The sequence below is a fragment of the Nomascus leucogenys genome, chromosome 1a (genome assembly GCF_006542625.1).
Source record: "Nomascus leucogenys isolate Asia chromosome 1a, Asia_NLE_v1, whole genome shotgun sequence".
NCBI classification, from domain to species: domain Eukaryota; kingdom Metazoa; phylum Chordata; class Mammalia; order Primates; family Hylobatidae; genus Nomascus; species Nomascus leucogenys.
The window spans coordinates 27,886,295-27,900,571 of NC_044381.1; the positions used below are offsets into that span (position 1 = coordinate 27,886,295).

A 14,277-nucleotide genomic window follows, 5' to 3' on the forward strand; every position below is an offset into this window, starting at 1 on the left:
ATTTAAGTAGGGGAAATGACAATAATCTATGAAATATTCCGAGAGGTAGGAACTATGCCAGAAGTGGAAAACAGAGCCAACGCCCCCAAGCTGGGTAGGAGGAAGATAAAAACAGAGTATATGAGGGAACAGGATTTTTTACTTATGGGACTCTTGAGACTCAGAGTGTCAAGACAGGTAAGTCAAAAGAGTTGTGAAGGGAGGCCAGGTGCGGTGGCTCATGCCTGTAATCCTAGTACTTTGGGAAGCTGAGGTGGGAGGATCACCTGATGGCAGGAGTTCGAGACCAGCCTGGCTAACATGGTGAAACCCCATTTCTACTAAAAATACAAAAAATTAGCAGGGCGTGGTGGCGTGCCTATAATCTCACCTACTTGGGAGGCTGAGGCAGGAGAATCACTTGAACCCAGGAGGTGGAGGTTGCAGTGAGCCAAGATTGAGCCATTGCACTCCAGTTTGGACAACAAGAGCAAAATTCCATCTCAAAAAAAAAAAAAAAGTTGTGAAGGGAGTAAATGAATGAATAAAAAATCCATAAGATTTTTTATTAATATAATTTAACATTCTGGAATTTATAAATGAACATAAGATTGACTTCAAGGGTGTCTTTTTATGAATCATATCACTCTTAGACCCATGTGCTTTCTCTAGTGAAAGCTAGTGGGTGGAGAATTGGGATAAACTTACATTTGCTCTTGAAGGTGTTTCATACAGGTGAACGGGGTCACATGTTTGAGAGTCATGGGGTGGTACTCATCTGCAGATGAATATGACTGTGAAGATCATCTTCTGGAGAGTAGATGATTGGATGAGTTGGTCAGGCCACTTGAAGGTCCATACCTTAGAGTTAAGACATCCTCACTGGTGCATCTACATTGTGATAATATTTTCCTATGCAGAGGGTCAGCACTTGCTTCCTTTACTTTTTTTCTCCACAGCAACTTTATTACACAAGCATGCTCCTTTCTATTGACTCATTTTGTAGAAACAACCCATATATTTATATGCCAGCACATGGGTTACAGATTTTACCTCCATAGAGACTCATCAACACATTTCTTTCAGTTTGTGAGTTTTGAGCTAACAAGCAAAGAGGAGCTCACAAGCAAAGGTAACCCTTTCTTTCATGCTTCACAGTGACATTCATTCCACGCTGTCCTTTGTACCATGAACTAGGCTGTGGAATATGGAGTCAAAGATGCATAAGACAAGGTTCTTGCCCTCAAAGCAATCCATTCAGGGATACCTATTAGTCTGCATCAGGCTTCTGTGTCATGGAACCCACACAGAGAGGAGGAAAGGGATGAAGCCACCAATGATGAGCACCATGACTTCTGGCATCACATTTTGTTTGACTAAGAACCCTAATTTAATGAGAGAATGTAATCAAGGAAGGTTATCAGAAGTCATAGCCTTTGGAGAAGATTGCTTAACATACAATCCATTTGTTCTCCCCACAGGAGAGAATGGTAAAGACAGCTGAGTTAGAAAATTTTAACAGGATGCTGCTATAAAGACACATGCACATGTATGTTTATTGTGGCACTATTCACAATAGCAAAGACTTGGAACCAACGCAAATGTCCAACAATGATAGACTGGATTAAGAAAATGTGGCACATATACACCATGGAATACTATGCAGCCATAAAAAAGGATGAGTTCATGTCCTTTGTAGGGACATGGATGAAGCTGGAAACCATCATTCTCAGCAAACTATTGCAAGGACAAAAAACCAAACACCGCATGTTCTCACTCATAGGTGGGAATTGAACAATGAGAACACTTGGACACAGAAAGAGGAACATCACACACCGGGGCCTGTTGTGGGGTTGGGGGAGGGGGGAGGGATAGCATTAGGAGATATACCTAATGTAAATGACGAGTTAATGGGTGCAGCACACCAACATGACACATGTATACATATGTAACAAACTTGCACGTTGTGCACTTGTACCCTAAAACTTAAAATATAATATATATATATTATGTATATATTATATATATAAGAAAATTTTAACAGGAATACCTGAAACTCCTTTATTCTCTAAGATGAGGAACAAGGAGAATTAAATTAGTTAGAAACCACAGCAACCAAGGTGCTGCAATCCTCTAGACAAATATTTAACACTTCGATTTTCTTCCTTGATGCCTCTCATCAGAATATTTTTAAAGCAAGAGGTCCTGAGATTTCTCTGCTCCCTGGGGGTGGGTGGAGTGACTTTTATTGTTCGATGTCAGGGATGGTGCTAATCACCCAGGTCTGGGAGTTGTTGGACTGGTGGGAATTGTCTGAATCTTGCCACTGACTTTTCTAGGAAGGAATTTTGGCCTTGATGATTTTGGCTGTAAAAAGTTCGTAAGATAACCTTCCCCTCCCTCCTCCCATTTTCATCTCCTCTGGGGCAGAGGAAAACCCCAGACACCAGCTTTCTGGTAACATAAGAAGCTTCCCATAACAATGGACTATAAATTATAATAAGCACGGCTCTTCTCTTTCTCTTCCCCTTTGTTTCACTCCCCGAGCAATATTGTAAGAGTCTACACAATCTCATAAGGGACTTGGCTGGCAATCAGTTGAAGATACTATTCCTTTGGCAGCAGTTCCAAGTGACTAGACTAATGTATTCCTTTTTGCTTAGTTTCTGCAAATTGCATTATGGTTCTTTGCAGCTAGGGACTAGAAGAAGAAACCAAAGCATAGAGAAAGCTGGGGCACAAACTGACAAAGCCACTCAACCAAGCAGTGTGATTTCACCAGCTTTAAGTCACAGGGCTGTACACATGTAGCAGAATTGCTCTTCTTTGGGGGGGGTGTGGCTTCCTGAGGTCCAGAGTCTCTGGCTGACCAAGAAGCAGCTGGGGCTGTGATGAGTCTCTACAGAGGTAAAATCTCTAGGCTGACTTCATTTTCTTTGTGTGGCATGTCCTCCTTTAACTTTGTCTTTGATCTTGCTGAATCTGGCTGCGTTTGAGACTGGATGATATGCTTTGCACAAATGTTTCCGGAAACAAAGACCACTGACTAGCTTGCCCAAGTAAACCAGAGAAACAATACTAATTGGGAAAGCCTTTTCCTGCTTATCTTGGAGCCATATGAAATAAACTTTCTTAATTCCAACACTAGCTACCTGTATGACCTAGGGCAAATTGTTAGCTTTTCTGCCTTATTCTCCCTATTCCTTATTTGTAAGGGGATTGGGGAGGCAAATTCTCTCCGTACTATTTTGTTTCTCACTTAGAATGAGCCTATGAAACAAAGCCTTAATTTCTCTAGATTACATTATTGGTAGATGAAAACATTTTTTTACCCCATCTCCTGAAATACAAATAAATACGTACGGTATTATCAAACCCTAATTGGGGTTTCTAATGATTATCTTAAATTTTGTTTCATAAAAAGTGAAACAAATTCAAACCAAATACATTATCAGCGTGAAATAAGTAAAATTTATCCTGGCTTAGCAATGAAATAGAACAGCCTGGATGAAATGGAGGCCATATCTACAGATGCTCTAAGAAAGTTCAGTCTCACATAAAAAAAAGCAAGTCCCAAAGAATATGCAGGTCCAATTCTCACGTTTTTAAATTTTTTTTTAATTTTTGTGGGTACATAGTAGGTATATATATTTTTGGGGTACATGAGATGTTCTGATTCAAGCATGCAATGTGTAATAACCACATCATGGAAGATGGAGTATCTATTTCAGCAAGCATTTATCCTTTGTGTTACAAACATCATGGTCTTTTTTAAAGCTTCCCTGCCTGTCCCATGTACTATGTGGTTCACAAGGGGACATCTTTCGCTTAGGTCTACAGTTTTAGTTTTCACAACTTACTCTGAATTATTGATTGATGTGTGCTCTGTTTTGCTGTGGGTCCATCCTGCTACTAACCTCAGAGTTTATTCACTCGTTCCTGTATTTGCTCTGCCCTTTGGATTTGATGGTGGGTACCGTGGTCCCAGCAGGACTTCCATAAGATTTCATTTCATGCAGATACACTACTTTAGGTGTCCCTGCTTGAAACTGGCCCTGGACTCTTTCCATGTGAGCTCTGCTACTCTGGGCATGATGCTTAACTAGTTTTAGCCGGTTTCCTTGAGTAGCTCTTGAACATGATAATCAATACTAGGTAAAATAGGAGCAGTTAGAATCAGAGGTCTAAGAAGATTTTAATTGAGTTTCTGATGGATAAGCAGAGAACACAGGCGTAGGTGATATTCCAAAATCTAGGTGTGCAGTAGGAATCAATGATGTCAAGTAGCTACTGGCAAGAGTTCAAGGTTTGGCTCTCATTCCTGATGGGGATGAGGGTTCTGTATTAGTCTGTTCTCACACTGCTAATAAAGACATACCAGAGACTGGGTAATTTATAAAGGAAAGAGGTTTAATTAACTCACAGTTCAGCATCGCTGGGGAGTCCTCAGGAAACTTACAATCATGGTGGGAGGGGAATCCAACACCTCCTTTTTCATATGGCGGCAATAAGGAGAAGTGCTGAGCAAAGAGGGAAATGCCACTTGTAAAACCATCAGATCTTGTGAAAACTCACTCACTATCGCAAGAACAGCATGAAAGTAACCATCCCCATGATTCAGTTACCTCCCACTGGGTCCCTCCCACAACATATGGGAATTATGGGAACTACAATTCAAGATGAGATTTGGGTGGGGACACAGCCAAACTATGTCAGGTCTAACAAGGTTACGGTTCTAATGGCTCCAGGGATCCTGTTAGCCCATAATAGTAACACCTATTAGAAAACATTAACATGTCAGCATCTGTACTTACAGGACCATAATAGTTGCATTTCAGATAACGAATCCTTGCCACTGTGAGACATTCTTTGGGCAGTTTGTAATCTCTGAAGGAATGCAATCATGAACCTTAGTCTGTGGCGTAGTGCCTACTGGGGCTGGACTCTTTCTACCTGGCCTTTCCCTGCAGGTGGCAAGCCCAACTCACTTGGCCCAAAGAAATCATATTAACAAGGTCTTGGACATTTCAATATTTTCAAACTTGGTGGGCCAGGTCATCTACATGCAGTCAAGGTTTCTGTGTGAAGCAGCCAACAGAAGGTTTGTTGTTGAGAAGAGTGGAGTTGAGTAATAGGTGAGTGTGTGAGGACAGCATGGGGGCATGGGAAAGTAAGCGGGAAGGAGTCAAGTGCAAGTCAGGAATGAATTAGGGGAGATGGCACTTCCTGGAAACTCAGTAAGTACTTGGGGATGCATGCATGAATAAACCACTCTTTCCAGTTTTCCCCAGACTCAGGATGAAGGATTAAGGCTGAAGATCAGTTATTCACTCTGAATTCCAGGTTATGGTTGGACTATCAATGAAGATGACTCAATGTTTAGTCCTAAGGTGAGAGGCTACTGCTGCTTTGTACCTCTAACCTCAGTTCAAGTTGGTCTTTGGGTGTTGAGTTGTGGGAAGAAAAAGATGTGAGTGACGGGCTGGAGAGGGCTTTTCAGGGCAATGTTTTTCAGCGCCAGCCCGTTTCTGGCAAAAATATTACTCTCTAGGCAAGTGTCTATTTGCTATATTGATCCAACACAGCATTAACTTCTGAAACAGTTGCATTCATTTTGCCAATTTTCCAAGTTTAAAACAGGAATGGAGTTAATAAAGTAACAGAGGCATTTTGGATGGTGAAACTCTAATTTTAAAATGCCCACATGTGTATAATTTTCCACTTTCTTTCTAAATTCCTAATGCTGGAAGGAGTCTTAGAAACCCAAACCTCTTGTTTATAGATGAGAAAACTTAGGTCATGAGAAGTAGACGATTTGCTCAAGGCCACACAGCTAGCTAGGGAAAAGCCAGGGTCAGAATCCAACATCTGAAGCTTCTGGAAAGTGCCTTTTCAACCCTATCCCAATCTTCTAATTTATGAATGGAGACCATTGAGGGGATTTGAGATGCTGCTTCAGCATCAAAGGCAACTGTATCCACGTAGAATCATGGTCATCTTTTCAGGGAAGTTTCCAAAAGATTTGATAAAGCAGTTGGGAGGATTTATCATCAGCTGATATTTTACTTTATATCAGCTGTTATGTGCTATGATATTATTTGTCATCATAAGCTGATTCATTCATGTGTTTGTTCTACAAATACTTGTGAGAGTTGGCCATGGACCAGCACCATTGTAGAGATGAGAGAGAAAGTAATAGTGGTGAATGAGACATCCTAAAACCTTGCCCTCGTGGACCCTTCAGCTTAGTAAAGGATTTGGGAGACTATTTTTTAAGTCCTGCTTCATTTTACCTCTCCAAAGACCTCTGTTGGACTGTATCTTTACCCAGCTTCCTGCCATGACACTTTATTTGATAAAGACAAACTTTAAAAGAGTGAAACAAATGCTGGTTCCAGATTTAACCCTTAGTGAAATATTTCATGGTGAAACTACTGTACTATCTCTGAAAACAAAGTGAGAGGAGGTTGAAAAGCCTTAAATGTCAGGAAAGCACAGGAGCTACCCAAAGCAGGAGAGTGATTTATTCAAGGCCTCATATCTTGGTAAAGTCAGGAAGAGAAGTGGGTTTCTAAACTCTTATTTTTTTTGCTCTGTTACAAGAATGCATTCCTCTAACATTTAAACAATATTCTCACAATTCAATAACACTTCTAAAAACTTAGATTATTCCTAACACGGTAGGAAAGCCTACTGAAAGGACCACCATGTAACTTGCTCACATGGAGTACATTTGTTCCCTGTTATCACCCAAGTCCCTGACAAACTGTCTTGTACAAATAGGCACTCAATATATGAGTTTAATGAACCAGTGGATGAATGTTATGAGCGTTGATATAAGATACTAATTTACATTGTTCACTCATAGACATCTATGGAGCACAGTTTGGAAATTTCCTGCAGAATCATGCTCCTAGCAGAGCTTTGTGTAGGGTTTTTGAAAATTCTGTTCAATTCCACAGGAAAGGGAAATAAAAGCTATTTCTATGTCCTCCTCTTCTCTCAGGTGAAACTCAAAATGGGTTTTTGATATAAAGTGCTAGGCTGGTCTCTAGAATATTACGAGTCCCTTTAAAAGGACTTTTACCTTCTGAAGGGAGCATGGGAAGAGGGAGGTAAAATATCTCCTTTTAAACTCTCATCAATCTGGGAGAAACAGAAGGTTATTTGAAGGAAATAGAGGAATACTGAAAAAGGAACTACATTAGTATATTACTATACATAAAACACCTTCCTATCTGCTATCTCATTTAATACCTAAAACAATTGTGTAGGTGCCATTATTATTACCATATTAAAGATGAAGACACTGAGGCATAACAGTATAAGCCTGGAAATGGTAGCACCTGCACTCAAAGAGCATTCTTCTGACTTTAGAACTGGTGCTTTTCAAGTACCTCACCCTTTTTTTGTAAACATGGTAATATCACAACCACCTGCATGCATACAGGCTTTCATCTGTGAATCATGAAGCAGGAGGGTTTGTGGCAAATCTGTCTTGAAAATGGTGGATGATGTACATTGGTGCACATTCCCTATTTTAGTTGACAGCATCACCTTGTGGATGAAAATACATCTGGTATATGTTTTTATTTGTAAATACATGTTTACTCTGTTGATTAGGGATAATGAGCTGAGCTACCATGCTATCAATCAGAATTGTTTGGGGATTGAAACTTCTTTTGCAGAGTTTAACTTTTTTAGCAATCAACTATTAAAATGATCAAATAGTAACACTTAACTGACAAACAAACAGAATGAGAGCTGGTTTGTTGCTGGCCATATTAGTTAAAACTTACTGCAATTTTGCTTGCTTAATTAATATTTTTGAATAGTGGGAATTAGAATTTATAGCATTTGTGGCTTTGTGGTGAGAACTAAAAGGGCAAAGTGAAATAGTAGCAGCTTAGCAGAATCTCATTGTTTAAAACAAAAGGGTAGGGCCTCAAGTCTGAAGATCCTGGGGTTCTGCCATTTTAACTTGAGTAATTTTAAACTCTCTTAGCCTTAGTTTCTCCATCTCTAACATAGAGCGATGCCAAGCTTGTGAGAGGATCATCAAATGCCTGGTAATCTGGGTCTTTATATTTAAGATTTTAAGGGAAAGAGTCTCTGCATTTAATGACAAGGAATGAAAACCACAAGACAATCATCCATCCAAGTGCATGCAGACTGTCTGTGCCACTCACACAAAAAATCTAGACACATTTTAGCAGGAATCTTAGCCGATTTAGGTTCTTTTGCTGCTGTAGATTTTTGGTAGACAATTAGGTTAAAAAAAATTTTTTTTTGTTATAGTGAAAAAACATTGAAAAATAACAAATACCCTGATTTTTCCCCAACGATTCCTTAAATGACAACATAAAGCTGACAACTAATTTAACAATAAGGTAAGGGCAATCTATCCTAATTGCTCTGGAGGTGATTATTTGATAGGAAATTTAGCAACCTGTATTATATTACACGCAATGTCCTGATTAAATGTTTCCTTCAGAAGTTCTATTGGAAAAAGTTTTCTTAGTTCCTTTTTTTTTTTTTCTTTTAAGGGAAAGCCTTCTTGGGCAATCTATGAACAGTCAGAATGGATTTTAAGTAATGTCTCATATTATTCATAGAGTCTGGAAAAAGCCGGCCTACTTAACTCTATCTCACCAGCTTTTTTGCAGACTGCTCCCTGCCAACCTCCCTCACCGTACACCCTTCCCTCCTCCCCAGCCCAACGCTCACAGCTGAAAGTCTTGAGGGCAAACTTTCAGTTTAAATTTCCCAGCTTTTTGTCAGTTTATGTCAAAGCCCTAGCCACCTCTCCCACTGACTGCAGTGGCTTTGTTTTTTCTTCCCCTCCATTTGCTACTTGTTAGCCTCCGTGTACTGTGTCGGCACACTTACAGTAGGCAGAGCGCTGATGACAGATGGCGGGGGGGCTGGGAGCTGGGCTGCAATGGCACCATGCCAAGGGATATGCCTCGCCGCGGGAATGAGCCGCCCAGAAGCTCTCCTTGAAGCCTTGTCCGCTTGGTTTGGTTCTGTGGGCGTGTTTGTATATGCCAGTGCACACGTGGCATGTTTTGTTGTTGTTGTTGTTGTTGCGGTTGTTTTTGTTGTTGTTTGGGCCAGTGACAACAGAGGCCTCGCTGGCTGGCTGCAGCTTTCCACTCTTGGCAGTTTCCAGACTCCCAGACAGGAAATTCTCCCAACGATTGCAGCTGTGAATTGGCCCATTTTTCTGGAAAGAGGATAAAGAAAAGAGTTTTGTGGGATTCTTTGCTTTTCTCACACAAGCAGGGACGCGTTGAATACAAACAGGAAAATGCGAGGGAGATCAAGGGGTGGGAGGGAAGAAGGAGGGATGGGAGTCATCAGAAATCAGATGAAATTCTGTACCAGTTTCAGGCAAGTGTTTGAGACACGCAAATGCAATTGCCTGGGAGCATATGCAGTGCTGTTCTCTGGAACCAGGTGCGGGGCTGCCGTAATGGTGAAACTGCCCTGGGCCTTTGTGGGGTTTTAGTAATTTGAACTCCTTTGACAGCCAAGAGGCACTCACTTTCATTCATTCCTTCAATAAATGTTTGAGAGCCAGCTCTGTGACTGGCAGTTTGCTGCGAGGCGAGGCGAGGCGAGGGTACACCGGGGGGGAATGAGAAACGAGATCTATCCCTTAGGGAACTGATAATCAGATAGACAAAAAGAAAGGAAGTAAACACACATCACAGTCACACACTCTTGTTAGTGTTCTTCGTGCAATTTAATAGGCTACTGTGGCAGAGAAGGAGGATGATATGATGATGATAATTATCACAACTTTTAATGAGCAGTTCTTATGTGCCAAGCACTGTTCTAAAGGCATTTCTCATTTAAACCTCATAAGAACTATGCAGTAAACACTATGAAAACAAGCATTTGGGGGCCATCAAGAAGGACCTCACTAAGGAAGTGAAATCTGAGCTGAGATATGAAAGACGCAAAGGAGTCAGCAGCCATTCAAAGAGCCAGGGGAAACGAACAGCAAGTACCAAGGTCCTGAGGTAGGGAAGAGCTTAAGGGTATTCACATCACTGAGAAAAGAGCTATGGGACAGGGGTGTAGAAAGTAACATAGCGGGGAGAGGAAGTTGGGGAGATTGGAATGGTATGGGGTAAACCTGAAGAAATAGGCAGGGTTCCAGTCGTGCAAAGCCTTGTAAGGAGCATGTTCTGGTCAGGGATATGAGAATAGGAAGCCATTGGAGGACTTTGAGCTGGAAGGGGACATGAGTAAAATCATATTTTTTAAAAATTCTCCCTTTCTATTGGGGAGAATGGAATGGATTTGACTGGAAAAGTATGGAAGTTGGAGTATAGGAGGCTATTACTGACAAATGATGATGGCATGAATTACAATAATGGCTGAGGACATGGAGAAATAGAGGGATTAGGTCTCTGTGTTGGGGGTGTACCCAAAAGGAAGTGCCCATCAACTGGATGCAGGCACTCTGGCTCCGACCCCTGGATAGCAGATGGTGCCATTCTCTGAGAAGCAAAGTGCTGATGACGGACCAGGGGTTCCTGCCTTAGCACACACAGCAAGTGCATTCCACTTTGTACACTAGAAACAGCAGTGTCCAGAGAGGAAAACTAAGGCCTGCAGATGAAGAGGAAGTACCATTCACTGAGATGAATAAAGATCATATCAGGAAAGAAAATAATTTCCTAATGTTTGTGAAGTGATGTTTTACACTTTAGCTTCTCTCCTTTGTCTTACTTGATCTTTCCTATCGTACTGCAATGTTATTATGAGGATCTGAATTTTATAGATGGAGGAAATAAGACCTATAGGAGTGAACTGACTTCCTGTGGACACACAGCTAGTAATCCTAGTTATTGCTATTTTTTTTTTCCAAGATGGAGTCTTGCTCTGTAGCCCAGTCTGGAGTGCAGTGGTATGAGCTCAGCTCACTGCAACCTCTGCCTCCTGGGTTCAAGCAATTCTCCTGCCGTAGCCTCCCCAGTAGCTGGGATTACAGGCACATGCCACCACACTCAGCTAATTTTTGTATTTTTAGTAGAGATGGGGTTTCACCGTGTTGGCCAGGCTGTTCTTGAACTCCTGACCTCGTGATACATCCACCTCGGCCTCCCAAAGTGCTAGGATTACAGGTGTGAGCCACCAAGCCTGGCGTTATTGCTAATATTAATTGAAAGCTTACTTTGCACCAAACCCCATTCTATGCACTTAACACATACTGAGTCTTCATAATCATGTAAGGTAGGTTATACTCTTATTCCATTTTGCAGAGGGAAAATAGAGACATATAAAGTTTAAATAACTTGTTCAAGGTTATAAGAACAGAACTGTGTTTCAAACCTGGGAGTTTAGCTCCCTGATCTGAGCTCTTAACCGCCATACTACACTAAGCATGCTTAAATGAGCACTCTGAATTTTACAACCTCTTCATACTCTAAAATATCTCCTTAATGCTACTTTTGATTATTACTCTTCCCCTGCAGTAGATTTGGGGTATTTTCAGCATTGCCTTAGGCAGCTGGGTACCCATTTCTCAAATATTTGCCTCCAAAGGCTATACAGCACCATGACGTGACAACTAAAGAAAGACTATACTCTGAAGTGATGTAACTGTTAGGTAGCTCTGTGGAGCAATGGATAGTGCATTGGAGTTCTAGTGGCAAAGTGATATAACTTTCAATCCCGTTTTATAATAAGAAAAAAAATAGAACCTATATAATAGTTTGGTCTACATATAACATTTATTGGGTTTTTTTTCTTTTCTGAGTTAATACATATGTCATGGAATGTCACTTTTATTTTCTTGAAAGTCCTAGAGCCAAGTAGGTAGGCAGAAAGGCACTATATCAGTTATGTTATCAATTAACTGATATCATTATATCAGTTTCATTTTCATATCTCTTAAAAGATGACCTATATATACAAGAAAGACAAAATAATTTGACCAAAAACAATCCGCATGTGTACCCCAACAAGGTCCTACAGATGATCATCTGGACATCTTGAATGTACTTCATGTCACATTTATTCATTGAGGGCATGATAGGAGAGAGATTATTTTAACTTGAATTTGTTCATATGTATCTTATCAAGGTTTTTTTTTGGCTCAAGTTACACCAGCAGTCAGAAAGCAAAGATGAACATGCATTCTGGCATTGCACAAACTTTCAGTAAGCTGCTCAGTTCCTGAGTTGGTTTGAAACAAGCACAGGGTTTTGTCTGTTGTTTTGTTTTGTTTTAGCTAATGGTTAAATAGTTAAACAACCACAGGGCTGGGTCTTCATTCTGAAGTGCTCTAAACTGATATCTCATACTCAGATGGTGGTGAACAGCTGACTCACTAGGTTAGTTGTTCCGAAGATGAAGTGAGATAATTTCTCAATTTTGGCCACCATCCAATCAGGTAGCAAAGATAAGACAGGCAAAATGGTTATCCCATATTTCTCAAAAGTACTGTGCAACATTGGTGCTACGCTATGTCTAAAATGCACTGCTTGGTTAGGTTTAGGGAATGTTGCAGTCTATTTCTGCCATGTATTGGCATATTAGAAGCTCTAATAAGCCCCGTAATAAAGAAACCTGTTTAATATTGCCGAATGTAGTATTTTCCAAACTGTCTGTTGTCATCAGTGCTAATGGTCAGTGGTGAGACTGATGTTCCAGCCAGATTATTCTTTAGCCCATGTAAGGTATACTGAAACTAAATCCCTCCTAGGTAAAGCTCTAAGAGAAAAAAAAATAGTGTCTAGAATAAGGTGTTTCCAGTCAAATGACTAGGAGCCCATGTCCTGGCTTAGTCTATTGGCAATTCTATAATTTGAGGCAACCATGGTTAAATTCTTTGAGTTTATTTTTTCATCTGCAAATGAGAAATACATCTTTCCTCAAAGGGTAGTTGTGATTTTTTTAATCCATTAGTGAATTCATACATTTAACAATATTTATTATATATCCTCCCAGTGCTAAGTATTGTACTGTTGACTGGTAATTCAGGAGTTAACCAGCTCACTTGGAATTGAATTCTTTACTCATTGGAAATCCCTGATCCACTCTTGCACCTGTATCATCCTGGAACATCAGTTACTTATCCTATTTTTGCTATTACATAGGAAGAAAGATTCACCAGCAAGCCGGGTCTGTGCCAGACCAGGCCAGATGTTTTTCAGAACCTCCAAACAGAAAGGAATGCCACTCACAGCCTGGATGGGAAACGTAAAATGTGCGAAGACAAGACAAGCTATTTGTCAAGGCTTCTCCTACAAGAATTTTAAAAATGCTATTTTGACTTCTACCCTTTGTTCTGCTTTAGAAAAAATTCCTGGCGTTTTCAACCTTTGTTCTTTCTATTTGAGTAATTCATTTTTAAGAGTCAACACCTGGCCAGGCATGTTGGCTCATGCCTGTAATCTCAGAACTTTGGGAGGCCGAGGCGGGTGGATCACCTGAGGTCAGGAGTTCGAGACCAGCCTGGCCAACATGGTGAAACTCTGTCTCTACTAAAAATACAAAAATTAGCCGGGGGTGGTGTGGATCCCTGTAATCCAAGCTACTTGGGAGGTTGAGGCAGGAGAATCGCTTGAACCTGGGAGGCAGAGGTTGCAGGGAACCAAGATCATGCCATTGCACTCAAGCCTGGATGACAAGAGTGAAGCTTCATTTGAAAAAAAAAAAAAAAAAGAATCAACACATGAAAGACTTTCCTTTGAAGATGAATATATTACTGTGAGGAAAGAAGGAAGAAGAAGATTGTTCATATGTACCTTCTGTTGCTATTACTGGTCCCCAGGTGGAGAAAATGTTTTTATCCCCTCACCTGCTCCTTCTTTCCTGCTGCTCTTTTAGCCTTGAAAAGGAGTTCTACGTTTTAAGTGAGGCCATCCTAAGGGAAACCACTGAAATAGCCGTGCAGTCCATGCAAGGCCTGGCTAGCTAAACAAAGGGCTCATGGACCATCTTGCTTTTGCCTGTGGGACAGATTTCTCACTTACATTTCCAAGAAGTTAGCCCAATAAATTCAGCAGCACTCATAACTCTGCCTTGCACAGAGCTTCTGGCTTCCAGATCCAGGGGAACTTGTAATACTTGCTCGAATTGGGGTAGGTGCAAGGATTATCAACAAAAACATATAAAACCACTTCACTTTTGTGAATAGTCATGGGGAGATCAAGCGGATCAAAAAAGATGAACATACTTGGAAATTAGGTGAGAATACAAAGTCTAGCAACTTTTTGGCCTTTTGCTGTATACTGCTCCAAAACAGGGTTTCTGAAGCTCAGCATGATTGACATTTGG

The 14,277-nt window shown here is 40.7% G+C and overlaps 1 pseudogene; it reads right to left on the reverse strand.

Annotated features, from left to right (window-relative positions):
* Positions 1-14,277, reverse strand: part of LOC100581451 — a 37,832-nt pseudogene that overhangs the window by 15,882 nt on the left and 7,673 nt on the right.